The sequence below is a fragment of the Meleagris gallopavo genome, chromosome 3 (assembly GCF_000146605.3).
Source record: "Meleagris gallopavo isolate NT-WF06-2002-E0010 breed Aviagen turkey brand Nicholas breeding stock chromosome 3, Turkey_5.1, whole genome shotgun sequence".
NCBI lineage: Eukaryota > Metazoa > Chordata > Aves > Galliformes > Phasianidae > Meleagris > Meleagris gallopavo.
The window spans coordinates 82,291,588-82,301,280 of record NC_015013.2 but is presented as its reverse complement, the minus strand read 5'-3'; positions in this window follow the sequence as shown (position 1 = coordinate 82,301,280).

The window sequence follows — 9,693 nt, the reverse complement described above, 5'->3', positions numbered from 1 at the left end:
CAAATAGAATGATAATGGCTCACCTTTGCCCCAGCTTTCCTTGAATATCAGCTAATTCAGCCGTTTTGGGAGATGCTTTATTTTGGACAAAACTTGAGCTGTTCCTTTTGTTAAACTGCAGAACTAGGAGAGAGCTGTTTTCTAAAAGGCTCTATAAATAGCTTGTGTAGGTTCAAAGGTCTTTCCTAAGCTGGAAGGACATCAGCTCACCCCTCTCAATTCGTGATGCGTATTATATTGTGCTTTTTAGTAGAAAATAAGCAAATATCCTTTTAATTTGTTTTTCTTGGATCATTTTGGTCCCGGTCTGAACAAACCTTGAACTCACAGCAGAGAAGTGGAAGAACCAAACACAGTATTGTGGCTGAGGTGGCACGTCCAGCCCCTCGCATTCGGAGATGCTGGCCGATTTTATGCCTTCAACAATTTCCAGCTTGGCTGTGTTTTGTCACAGTGATCTCTGTTGTTTGTTGCAGAAATTACAAAATGCAACTGCTAAAATTGAGTGGCTAAACAGGAAAGACGCCCACTCCCAACTCTACAGAATAAACAAAGAGCCCTCTGCATTTTGTGTTTATAGATGGAGAAATGTAATCAGCATAGGAAATGAGATTTCCTCCTCTTTGAAGCAACCCATGAATTTTGACTTCTTTTAAAAGAGCTTTAACCACTGAGTTAAAAATATGTCTGTGAGAGTAATTTAATTCATAAAGTACCTCAAAAATGATGACCAGACAGGTGATCTTTTGTCAAGTGGTGTATGTGGCATACTGCTGGCTGCCCCAAGCACTGGGAATAGATAGATAACTTCTGGGTTTTGTTCTCTTTGCCTTTTCTCCATAGACAATACTTGTACTTTTGAGAGGAGTTTGGATTGCGTTCTGGGCCAGACAGCTCTTTCTGGCAGCCCAGCCTGCATGCGATGCCTCCCATCTAAGGGGAGATTTCCAAGCTTACGCTACGGCCAGCGTTCAGCTTTCCATGATATAGCTCAAGTTGATGAGACTCCCATGGAGTCTGCTCATGAGTGTTTAAGTACAGTTGTGCATTGGCACCTTGGCCCGTGCTATGTTAAGACAAACGGCTTTGGTTACTGCAGCAATTGGTACCCAGAGAACTTGCCCATGGATGACCAGGTGTTATTTGGTTTCCCACCAGAACCTGAATAGTTATCAACACAGACTCTTTCTCGACCTTTATCTTAATTCTTTTTATAGCTCTTTCACTGAAGTGGAATTTAGTCTTTCTTTTTTGGATGTGGCTGGAGGTGTAAATCCAGACAGATATAACTCCTGAAGGGGAATCAAGCTGGCTATGCCACAGCTCATCAGCGCTTGTGTTGTCTGTACGTAAAGCAAACAAAATCCTTTTTAAATCTCTAAAGTCAAAGTCATTTTATTTGGTTCTTTTCCTTGCATATAACCAATGAGATGGTTCTCATTTAAAATAGCTGACTCATGGCAGTAGGTAGAAACCTACAATCTTTTTCTTATTACACCCTTTTATATTTAAACCCTCTATTTTTAACCCAATGGTGGGATTCAGGGTTAATGTTCGTTAGATCTGTGTCTAGACAGTTGTGAAAAACAGGAAATGAATTACATTAGAGTAAGAAAGGAGAACTTAACCTCTTCTCTTCTAGCTAACATGGGAGCGGGTGAAATATTTTACAGTAGAATATCTGTAAAAGTTTAAGGAAGTAGAAAATAAAGAGAAAAAAAAACCACTGGTCCCATGGGAATTATTTTGCAGAAAATAAAGAGCTGGGCTCTGCCCCTCATTACACCCAGGCAGTAATTCTTATCCTTTGGTCTCTAGGGAAAAGTTGCATTTTATTACTGCGTGCTTCTTGCAAATATTCAAAAGAAAATAAAGGCCATCCAACCAGTTTCACACACAAGATAACTCAGCTGCCCAGGGCAGCCAGCAGGACCCGTCCTCTGTGCACTCAGAGTTTGTACCATGCCTGAGCACCTTAACATCCTCCTCCTCAGCCCAGGGCCTCGAGGGGTTTAAGTATTTGCAAATTTCTTTCTTTCTTTGAAATAGAAACTGAAAAAATGCAAAATTCCCTGTCTTGAACTTTTAGAAAAACAGGAACCTGTAGCCATCATGGCCAAATAGAGCAACTCTCTCTGTGTCCAAACCCAGAACAGGACCCAATTTTTTCATGCACAGCTCATCATCTCCCTCATCTGAAGCATTTTGCTGGAGTCCACTGTCCCACACGTGCTGTCAACCTGCTAGCAACACACGTCCCCATGGCAGAGCAGCACAGCTCTGCCCTGCCCAGCATTTCATTGCTTCATTTTACGATGATTGTTTTTCATTTCAAAGGCCTGTTGAAGCTGCAGAGTGCAAATCACCAGGACAGCACCATAGTTGATCTTATAACATCTTTAGCACCATCTCAAACAAACAAACAAACCACCCCAAACCACCAACGCACAAGCAACTCCCCCCAGTGGAGCAGCCTAAAGAAAGGCTTTTAAGTAATACAATATTTGCTCATGGGTTTGTCAGTTCCACTGCCAGTTTGCCTTGCTGAAGAAACCAAGTATTGGCACAGTTCATATCAGAAACATAAATAATAATAATCTTTGTTTCCAAAGCTTTATGGAATGAGGAACCATGAGAGTTTAAGTGAGCAACCATGCTGCAAATTTTGGCCTACAAAAGCTTTTCAGGTAGTGACAGTCAAGGTGTGAATATGTCTCAGCAGGAGCCAATGGCTAATGGGAGAGATAAGGGAATCGCCTGCCCTCAGAGCATCATCTCTGTGTGAGCTTCTCTGTGGAGCTGTACAAAGGGCAGAGGGGGCATGGAGGTACCCACTGCCTTCATCCATGCCTTCTTCCTTTCTCTATGAGCTGCAGCAGGTGTTGAGGAGAGCTGTCAAGACAGTACCACTGCAAACTGTGCTACTTAGAAAGATGTCTTCTCTCTGTGCATGTATAGAGGCACACCGACACCCGAGTGCATGTTATGTGCACCTAATTAATAAAAGATGTCTTTGAGAAGCTGGGTTCTGCAGAGTGAGTAATGGAGGTCAGTAATTTTCTTGTCAGCAGCAGCTTTGCTTGAAGGAGAGGTTTTAGGACGTGGCTCATCCTGTGGTGGGGAAGGAATTTTTCTGCATTAATCATACACCAATTTCTCACGAATATATTCTGCCTGAGGTAAGTACAGCCTGCCTGCCTGATTTACAGAAGAGGTGGAAATCTGAATAGAAAAAAAGAAAAACAGGTGTTCTGAGTGCCTTCATTTCAGTCTCTCTCCACAAGCACATGCCCAACTCTTGAAGTCTCTTGGAGCTAGAAAATGGTGGAGGAATAGCTGCAGCCCATTTCTCCCAGCTGTCATGTCAGGCTGAGCAGAGCCCATAGGGAAAGCCATGGGCTGCCCAGGAAGGTGCTCAGGAGAAGGGTAGATGCCACACTGAGTGACATGGTCTAGAGCTGCCACAGGAATGGGATGATGGTTGGACTGGATGATCTTAGTGGCCTTTTCAACTTTAATGATTCTATGATTCTATGAAGGGAGGAACAGGAGATGAAGTCCCACAGTCGCCCTAGCTGACCCCAGCGTGGCTGTAGTGGATCTGGCAATCAACCCCAGCCCTTCACCAGACCAATGAGGACTTTGCATCCTGGTTAAAATTGAATCACCTTTTATCCTTGTTTTCTGAAGCTGACAGTGTAACCCTAGCCTGAGTGCCACAGCAAAACTGTATTTTGTTACAGAGCTCCAAACAGAGCTTCTACTCAGTAACTCAGCAGTACAAGTGGTCATACCACTTGAGTCCATGGCTCATTCTCCAAATGGCATTAAGGAGCTATCATAAGTCGTTATAGCAGTATTTACTCAGTATTATTATAACAGTATTATTTGGGGGCAAAAAGGTTGCCAGCTCTGGACACTTTATGCCTGGGTTTGCTCATTGCAGGTGGTCCTGAGCTCTGTGCAAGGTGGAAGCTGAGAGGGCCTTGCAGGCTGTGGGAAGCACAGGAGGACCACGGCTGTACTCATCTCCTCTCTATGGAGAACCAAAAACAGCTCATGCCCCTCGGATGTCAGAAATATAGAGCCCGGGTGTTGTGAGTAATTATGGAATGAGTTAAATGAGAATTATAGAACATCCTGTGTTGGAAGGGATCCATGAAGATCACTGAGTACAACTCCTGGCTCCACATAGTATGACTCAAAATTCAAACCCTATGTCTGAGAGCAATGTCTAATGCTCCTTGAACTCTGGCAGCCCTTTCCATGCCCACCGCCCTCTGGTGCAGAACCTTTCCCTAACTCCCACCTGACCCTCACCTCATGCAGCTTTAAGCCCTTCCCTTGCATCCTAAATGAGGATTAAGGAAATAATCCTCCCCAGTGTCCATCTCTGGTAGATACAGCAGGCAGGGCAGTGTCACCCCCAGGCCTCTTCCTCCTGGCCTGCTGCTGGGGCCATGGCTGGGGAGTGCCATGCAATGCCCCACAGCCCAGAGCCAGGCCAGGCCGCTCGGTCCTACCCAGCCCCACTCCCTCTGCACCACATGAGTGGTTGGGCTCTGTATACTGTGCAGCAGCTCCATGGAACAACGTGTTTGAGAACAACTTCTGGCTAGACACATATCTTAGCATATTAGAAGGTATTTTTAGTGCTTCTGGCAGAACGGATCAAACTCTGCTTTCAGTTGAACTAATATAACTCTGCTGGCATCACCTTGTGTTCACAGCGAGGTGGCAGCTGGTCGGAGCTCCCTTGCTAAGTAGCCGTGTTTATCCCACAAAAGACAAAAAACAAGCTTATAAAAAGGCAGGTGGGATTCCTGCCTTACAGCGGGCAGGGTTTGTGCCATGAGCACAGCTTCGCCAGCTTGCAGCTCCCATTGCTGAAGGAACAGCAGCGCAGAGCAGGGCAAAAACACTCCAAATGCTGCTGCCTCAGTTTGTCATGACTTTGTTTTGTACTGGTATAAATATAACTACATCCATTTCATACAGCGAAGTGCTCCGTGATGAGCACAGTATAAATAGCTGAACTGCTTACACAAAACATAAACAAGGGCTGGAAACCCTTGTTTCACCCACAAGTCAGAAGCCATGGCAGCTTCCAACTGGAAGGCATGGAGGAGGCTCTGCAGCTAAACAGTTAAAGCAGAATGTTTTCTCTGGAGGCTCGGAATGGAGCTGGGGCACTGCCACCCTCCCAGCCATGCTGAGGTGGTGGGATGCCTGACACCGCAATTACACAAGCAGAAGAAGGGAAGGCTGAGATAACTACCATATTCTCGCTGTGTAGGCCACGTAAAAAATCATAACATATAATGATTCCTGCCTTATTGCAGTGTTTGGGTTCCAGATATAGGCCTGCATGGGAAGGCTGTATGACGCTGAACCCAATGCCAAATGAGCATTTCCTGCTTTGAAGTAATGTCAGGAATCCAGCTTGTTGGAAACACCCTGCTTGTCTGGAGCTCCAGGTGAACCAGTCCATCTCCCAGAGGCCGTGAAGGACCGTCTGCAATTCAGGTCCTTCGCACGCTTATTTTTATCAACACAAAACAAAGCTCTTTGCCTCCTGCATAGGAAATGGCTGAGCTCACCCAGAAACCCAGGGGCTTGCCAGAGGCCTTAGATAACTAAGCAAGATTTGTTTTAGCTGCCCTCAGTAACCAAGGTATTTCCTACTGTAAGTATAAGGAAACATTGAAGATACTTAAGCAACCGTATTTGTTTATCTTAGGCCAAACTGGAGAGATTTTCCAGAACCACTACTGCAGCTGCACTCAGCCCGACACAGCAAGTGCTGCCCTGCAGATTCCATGGCTGCAGAAGGAAAGCAGATCCTCGCCGAGAGGTCTGGACAGCCACTGCACAAACCTGCACAGATACCCACAGACCCTTCATCCTGCACAAGGAGATGGCCAGAGGGGAGAAGGAACTCACCAGCATTCGCTCCCCCCAGTTTCTGAGTAGGCAATTACCTTAGAAGACACAAATGTCAAGGTAGCTTTCACCCTGAGAAAAGATGAGATCTCCAAGCCTGCAAATCCAAAGGGTCTTAGAAGGGCACCCCTTCCAAACCTCGGCCATCTGTTCCTCAGTGGGAGGTGATAGTGGCAGCAGCAGGGACACTGTGGGGTGCTTGGGCCCTGGGGCAGGCTCCTCAGCACAGTGGGCACAGTGCTGAGCTTGGCAGAGTTCAAGAAGTGTCTGTACAAAGCTCTCAGACATACGCTCTGCTTTTTGGGTGGTCCTGCATGGAGCCAGGAGTTGGACTCGATGATCCTTGTGGGTCCCTTCCAACACAGGATATTCTGTGATTCTATGATAGCAGGAGAAAAACAGACCCTAAAGATGGACACTTGTACAGTAGCTGGCTGGAGCAGGGCCGTGCATTACAGCATGCACAAGGATCTGGCTGGCTGATGAGCAGGCAAGGAGGGAATGGACCAGGCCACAGGCCACAGTGTTCCAACCTGGGCTCTGATCCTGGAATCTGATTCATATCAACACAGTCCGGTGCCTCCCAGCTGTACATTTAATAGTGCAGATCATATTGCAGCGTCCTGAGTGCCTAAATGTAGCTTCTGAAACCTGTATATTGATTAGTTTGATATTCTAAGGTGCTACACACTCAATTCAGTAGAATTGTGAATGCTGAGCAGAACCCAAGGCTTGGCAGGCAGTGGGGAGACTTTGCCACACGGCCCTCGATGCTCAGGAGGAGCAACACAGATCTCAGGCAGCCCCATAAGACAAAGATCAGCGCCGTGCTGCTCTTGAGGTTGTTTAGAACTGTAGCAGCTGCCCCACTCCCTGCCTGCTGCGTGCTGACTGCTCTCTCTGCTGGCCGGCTCAAAAATGGCATTTTCACCAGCTGTGAGTTGGGCCTGGCTGTTTATGTTCACAGAAATTTAACAGCCAAGAAAATGTGTTAGAAAAACATCTTTCTTTTTTTTCCTTTCCTAACATCCCAAACAGGTAAGCAAGAGGTTAGCTATAGAGCAAATGATATTCTTAACTACAGAGAAGCTGCAAAGAAGAGAAAATAGCAGGATAGATGTGGGTCTCCTACCTCCCACGCAACTGCACCCATAGTTCCAAGGAAATGCGAGGGCCAACCTGTGAGACAGGGTGCCCAGCGTGGAGGTAGGGCTAGCATGGTCCTGCCATAACATTTCCAGCAGTGAAAGTGTTGCACAATTTCCAGTCACTAACGGCATGCAGAAGCTAAGAGAGAATGGGATTGTGAGGAACTTCCTTCTCTGCTTGTTCAATGCGTAACTCAAGGGTGGCCGAGACTGAAAAGCTGCTGTCCAGGTGCCCTCAGCACATAAATACCATAATCATAACGAACAATGGAAAGACAGGCAAATTTTACTGTGGGAAAGGACAAGCTAAAGAAGGATGAAAGAGAACAGAAAGCTAAGCTGCATTAAGAAATCATCGTACTAAAGGCAAATCAGCAGCATGCCTTTCTGCTGCTTGCCTCAGGACATAATCTAGGCACGTGAATTAAAAGTCTCAGGGGCTGTCAATAGCACCAAGTGTACGTGAGCACGTGGTGATGCTGCTGCACCAGCACACTCCAGCAAGTCAGCCCAGAGGTGATGGCAAAGCTTTCATTTTATTTCATGTTTCACAGCAGGACGTGCTGAGCTGTTCCATGCATGCTATCTTTGGGCTGTGTGGCTGTACTAGCCAGAGTGGAGCTGTACCTGCCATGCTTTGTTGTATGGTGCACTGCATTTATCTACCCCCACAAAAAGTCTTTTCAATCGGAGGTGTTTAATACATTAGTGATCACAAGTGTGTCTGTCAGTGACACTGCCTTCTTTGCTTTACAAACAGCAGCAGCAATTTTTTGCTTGCACTCTCATGTCCTCTGCTTCTGCAGGTACTTGGCAAAGCAGCTCTGAACAAACTGCTTGTCTGTCCACAGCTGGAAGCTCAATGAGTCAACACTGATGTGGCTGCCTCAAGTGTTAGCATGAAGATTAAACACGATAAGGTCTCCAAAGCAAACAGGATATGAGTTAACTGGTGAGAGAAAGGAGCAAGCACAGAACAAATTCACTTGGTCCCTTGGAGGGTCCATTAGGACTAATCAGCACTAAAAAAAAGGACTGTCTCCACTAATTATTGTTAGCAATCAGGGAGCAGTCACTCCTCTGTTACACCTCTTATTTGGGACCTTAAATGAGCACTTGGTGTACTCCTGAATCTGACTTTCTGATAGCACATCCTCTCTGATGTTACTAAGTGCCACCAGGCTTGAAGGGCCACAGAGGAAATGCTGTGATGGGAACACAAGCAGTGCTGTAATTGTTCTCTGGCTTTTGCCTTTTGTTACCTGCAATGGCATATTTTTTACAAGAGCTACAAACGAATTGTCGTAAGAAAGCTTCCATCACACATACTGAACCTGCTACATGTAAGATTAGGCATCTGTTCAGAATGATTAGAGAGAAAAGGGAGCGTTTCTTCACACTGATATTTTAACTTGTACATTCTGAATGATGGTTGTATCATTCGTTCTCTTTCTTAAAAAACCTCAATCCTGAGATTAGACTAAACCACGCATCTCCTTTTACCTAGGCTTCACTAAAGGGAGTGTCATAGATTTCAGCCCCCAAACACCAGCTCAGGGTGGTAGCTCAGTATTTAAATCAAATGACAAACTCAAGTAGGTAGGGATGAGAACCCCACGTTCTGCAACAAATTAAAAGTTCAGTTGAGGAATGCTCAGAAGTCAGAGCATACAGTCACTTAGGACGTGCTTCATGTAAGCCATTCAAACAAGACGTGGCTCTTCACATTCTCCATCCTGCTATTCTCTATCCAGAGGCTACAGATCAGCTCTCCCACTCTGCAGAGGACTGCTGCAACAACTGAATTCCTGCTCAGTCTGCGCTGGCTCCCAGGGAACCCATGTTAGCAACCCATCTGCTCAGCACCCAGCTGTACTGCATGCATCTGGCAACAGAAAATGTAAGCTGCTGCATACAGCCAGTCCTTATGGCTCAGAAAAAGATGCCTGGATGAAATTGTATATTACATACATGTTTCTGTAGATAGAAATAAGATGATCCCCTTAACACTTGGAACTGTCACTGTGCTTTTCCTCACCGAGACTGAAGTGTTTCACAACTGTTTACTGTAGTCTCCATCCTTCTGTAGGGCAGTCTTGTTCATTCCTTCCCCCCCAGCCATATGCTCCTGCTGATTTACTTATACCAGCAGTAGCAGGTGTCTGACCTCAGAGCAAGCCGGTTCAAGGAGCTAAACAGAAGAAAAAACCTTTTCTTCCTTCTGTTAGTTTAGCTTCCTAGCCTGGATTACCTTGGGGCCAGACAAATGCCAAGTGCAAGCATGTGGAGATAGGTGAGAATGTGCAGCCAATGCAAGAAGGAAAAGCAAGTGCATCTTCCAGCACCCCTTAGCATTAGGTGAATTTGACTGAAACATCAGGCACTTAATTCTCCTCTCGTACAGCACAGAAGCATCAACTTATCTGGATTTACACAGTGCTTGGAAGTTCCCTTTATGGATGTAGTGACTAAATTGAGATGCACCAGGTCAATTTATCTAAGTGACAGAAATAATGAAGAAAATATACTGATCCTCACTTCTTAAGCATGGTAACATTCAGCATGCTGAGCTACACTGTGCAGTAGTTCAGGCATATTTTTC